Genomic DNA, 5,285 nt, shown 5'->3' on the forward strand with positions numbered 1-5,285 from the left:
TCGTGTTGTGAAAAGTCAAAAATCCGAACACATACAAAAAATGGTCAAAAATCAAAAGAAGCCAGCAAAGCATCCCAACGGTCGCATTAAAAAAGTAAACCCGATTTCCGAGAAACCCCTTGTTAACGATAAGAATATTGAAGGAGGTCAATCTATGCAGCCTGAAGAAAATCAAGGCCATGTCATGTTTTCAAGGCTTTTTCTAGTGGCTCTCGCACAGATGTTATTTGCACTGACTTTAGCAAAGCGTTTGATATGGTTAATCATAGACTACTTAGATTTAAACTCCAGACCTCTGGCTTTCCTCTCTTCTTAGTGGAATGGTTAAGCTCTTATCTGCATGGTAGATCATTCAGGGTTTTGTTTAACCTCATTACCTCGGATGAATTCCCCGTGATGTCTGGCGTACCTCAAGGTAGCCACTTGGGACCTATTTTATTTCATTTATACATCAATGATTTGCCCTCCGTGATTAAATTCAGTGAGATTTTAATGTATGCTGATGATGTGAAACTGTTTTCTTCTTTTTCCGTAGAATCGCCATCACATCATCTTCAAAGTGATTTGAACAATTTGGTTGCATGGTGCTCTCTCAATCTTCTGAAACTAAATCTAAATAAATGTAAGAAGCTTTCTTTCTTGAGAAGGAAGTCGTTCAGTACTCAATACTTCATTGATTCGCACAGGTTGGAAGACGTCGATTCGTTCATAGATTTAGGCGTTCTATTCGATTATAGGTTACGTTTCAATTTACATATTGAGTCCTCGTTAAGCAAAGCTACGTCCGCGCTTGGTTTCATAAAGAGGTTGCCCAAAGAGCTTGATGATCCTTATATTATGAAAAGGTTTTACACGTGTTTGGTTAGACCTATACTTGAGTATGCCTCTGTTGTGTGGTCTCCTTCATATAGGTGCTACGTAGATTCAATTGAATCTATACAAAAGCAATTCTTGCTGTTTGCCCTTAGGAATTTGGGTTGGGACCCGATTTCCCCTCTTCCACCCTATGAACATAGGTTGCTTCTGTTATCCTTACCGTCACTCGAGAAACGTAGATGTGTTCTTGGGGTTTCCTTCTTAATCAAATTAAAAAATGGTGCAATTGACTCGCCCGCATTACTTCGTGAGATAGGCTTTTATGTCCCTAACCGTTTCTCTAGGCACTTTATGTTGATAAAGCTTAGTCAATGCAAATATAATTTTGAACTGTTTAACTCGCTCAGAGTTGTTTGCAAGAACCTAAATGATGTCTATCATCTATTCTCATTAACGGACTCTTTAAAGTCCATTAAAGCAATATTGCTTAATAAGCGCGATCTACCTATGTCATACTTAAACTGACTTAACCTTAAATATGTCATTATGAGTCGAAAATTAATTTGTTGTTAACAATTATCGGTTGCCAAGCTTATGCATGTTTGCGATGGCTTAGGGGTTCACTTACAATTTGGTCCTGTATCGGTTGTGGGTGTGGCTCTATGCTAATTGTGTACGTGCTTTTTTTTTTTTTTTCGTTCTTTTTTTTTCCTCCTTATTTGTTTTATTGTACTTATACTAAGTTTTATTATTAATTAATTTTAAGATTTACTTAAGAGTCAATTGAACTCGACTGCCATTTTGTTTTAGTTGAGTTTCTTGTATAAGTGGAATAAAAAAGACTGCCGCAGCAAAAAAAAAAAAAAAAAAGGTTTTTAGTACATAAATATCTTAAACATAGTACTGCTAAAATGTCTTAACCATTATTATTGGAAACTTGGAGTATTTTTGTTGGTAGACATCATTACGTGTTAAGAGAAAAAAAAATAGAAATAAAGAAAAAAAAAAAGAAAGAAAAGGAGCAAAAACAAATCTCTGTGTTTACTTCAATCCGCATGGATTGCAAGGAAGAAAAAAACTACTTCCCCAGCTTGTTAACTTGTGAACCACGTACCCACCCGTGCACCCACACACATAACAATGGATGCTAAAGTTTGATCCAGGTGAAGAAGTTTCGTAGAAGGAGGGGAAATTGCCGAAGGAGACAGCCACAACATCGCGATTGGATTATATTGTAAGTTGTTTTAGTTTGTTTACTTCCCTTTGTTTTTTTTTGTTTTTGTGTCCCCGATGAGCGTTACAGCTGCCACCGCTGTACCTGGGAGAAAAAAACGGGGTGTGCTTATGTAGGGGAGACGCCAGACGGTTACAGACTGACTTACGGTGGACAGACGGACGGTAGACAACCGACGGGACCTTTTCGTTTTTTTTATTCTTTGTCGGGAAAATATATATGCGCTACCGGCAACAAAAGTAGCTAAGACCATGACAATATTCTGTGCTATCGCTACGTCTAGACAAATAATTTCGTGAGAGTTTTGCTTGTAAAGTTTTTGGAAAGAAATTAAAATACATATTCTGTGCTATCGCTACGTCAAGACAAATAATTTCGTGAGAGTTTTGCTTGTAAAGTTTTTGGAAAGAAATTAAAATACATTCTGTGCTATCGCTACTATTAAAGAAAAGATAGCTATTTATGATAAACAAGGAAACAATATAAAAGTTTTCTAAATTTTTTATAAAAAAAAAAAAGAAAAAAAAGCAAAAACCCGACCAACCATGTCTTCCTACATTTTTAAGACCTGTATCATATAAGAAGGGAAGAAAATCTCGAAGCAAAAAGGAAAAAAAGAAGGAAAAAAAATCGACAAGCTAATGTACTAGAAGGAGTGTAAAACGCGAAAGAACTAATATAACGTTAAAGGTGCACCCCTCTTCGTACCGGTTTGTGCGTGATATCTCTATGAAGGAAACAATAATTGACATTTCTTTTGAGTTATATTTCCTTAATATTAATCATTGTTTTTTTGCGTTAATTTTAAAACCTATAATTTGTTAATAAACCTTTTAGCTATGTGGATGCGCATCGACATGGTTGTTAGTTTTGGTAAGTTATTTTGTAAAATTGATTAATAACCATTGTTCAAAGTGAAAATTTTGTTTTGAAATATTGAATCAAATCATTATGCTTTTCCTTATAAAATTGATTAATAACCACTGTTCAAAGTGAAAATTTTGTTTTGATTTATTGAATTAAATCGTTATAAGTTTTTGATAAAATCGATTAATAACCATTGTGCATTTTGAAAATTTTGGTTTTGAAATATCGAATTAAATCATTATAACACTTTCGTTGAAAAGGAAAGAAAAGAAATGTATTCTTATTAAAAGGTAAAACACTGGTAAGACTTCCTGTGGATGGCGGAGGGGCGAGGTAGAAGCAATGTGGTCAGGGCATGGATTAAATTAGTCAAAAGTTTTCAAAATTTTATAGTAAGTTTGTTTTATTTAATATAATGAAATACTGTAGCGAGGCAAGAACCTATCACGTATCTGAATACATTTTATTTGGACACCCCCCATCCGACGAGCCAGGCCGGAAAACATGCGAAAAATGGTAAAAATAAACAGCAACATCCGTGCATAGGTTGAATTCCCGAAACATTCCCGACTTTGTCAAAGTGTTGTCTGCTTGGACAGCCACGAAATTTAATATTAACTGACATTATGCCAATCACAACAAATAAATATCAATTTGAAGAGTTAGATGGGCTCAAAGATAGAACTGAAATTTTAGTTGGTCAATTTCCAGCCAAAGCTCTATCATGTTTGACTTATCGTATTATAACCAATCATCCTGCTTTCAGAGGCAAAAGTGATGATAATAAACGAGCTTTGATTTATGGTTTCTTGAGTTGTTTACACAAATATGATTCATTAGATTTCAAACCTGACGAGACAATTCAATCTTCAATCACTGATTTCTTGAATATGGCCAGGGTATCACCATTGCCTGGAGGATTTATAAGCAAATCAAGAGCTTGGTACAATAACGAATGCAAAGCCACTTTAAACAAAGCACACTTCCATAGAAACTTGGGTCATAGATTTCCATTGGGGTTACATACTGATACATCGTTCAATGTCCATGATCAAATCAACTGGACAACTTGACAAACTAGCTGGTGTGATTTCATTTCCAATGATGGGCCAACAATAAATTTTATTTACTTAGACCATAACGCTATAAACGTTGCCGGGAGGACGCTATCATTTATTAATGTCATTGTATATTATGGCATCTACAATGTGTAAGGACACACATACAACTGTTTGGGCACCTCGACAAATCCAATAATTGGAAGAATTAAATGAGGATTTAAGGGATTATATTATGGAATATGAAGCTGAAAATGTGATCAGGATTTTCACATCTAAATTTACTTCAATGAAATTACAAAGATCAGCAGTAGATAGTGATGAATTATAATCTATTACATTCATACTAGAACAAACTGCCAGATTAGAGTCAAGCTTAACAGGATCTTCTTTCCCCGCTAATTTTTACATAAACCATATTTTTGCTTTCGATTCAAGCCCGACTATCTCAACCTTCAGAGCCAATCTTTATCCCGAAGTTACGAATCTAATTTACCGACTTCCGTTATCTACATTATTCTCTCGACTAGAGATTAGCTCCTAATATTGGTACGGCCTATTGAGAAGTTTTCAAGATCTGAGGGGAAAATATCGACACAGCAGTAAATGTCATGCTCTTCTTCTTACAACAGGAGGAACATATCTCCACCTTTATCTCAAATAAGAAATTACCAACCTATCCCAGAGCCAGGAACCGTTTTACAAACAACACCAACTACCTCCAACTTTCCAAAGACCACAGTAAGGACCACCTCCGATAATCGGGAGATAATATCATCAAGGGATCTATCCTCCACGAACACACGATCTAATATTTCAACGAAATCCTCAATACCGACAATTTCAGTTTCAACCAGGATTGCCTCCAAAACCGCAACGACGCGATGAACCAACTTCACAAGCAGAAAAGGAAGAAAAGGAATAGACCCCGAAAATAAAATGCATTATAAATAAATAAATAATACAAAAAGAACCCGACAACATCAAATGATTAAATATTGGTAACTGACACCACATTATGAAAGAAAAAAATTAAGCAAAGGAAAAGAATTAACTAAAAAAAGAAAACCTCCATAGTACACATAAATTAAAAATTATAATTAATTATTTGGGTGTTTAGTAGTTTAAATCAATTTTCTTCTTGAATATTATAATATTTATTAACACCTTATCGCCAAAGAATGCATCCGGTGACAGGTATATCTCTAATATTGTAAAGAAGCGTTTTGCTCCCTTATTGATAATAAATCTCTCCGCACAAATGGCTACCCTTAGATCCCAAAAACAGTCAGCCTGGATTGTCCCTCCGC

Source organism: Glossina fuscipes, unplaced genomic scaffold, assembly GCF_014805625.2.
Source record: "Glossina fuscipes isolate IAEA_lab_2018 unplaced genomic scaffold, Yale_Gfus_2 273, whole genome shotgun sequence".
Taxonomy (NCBI): domain Eukaryota; kingdom Metazoa; phylum Arthropoda; class Insecta; order Diptera; family Glossinidae; genus Glossina; species Glossina fuscipes.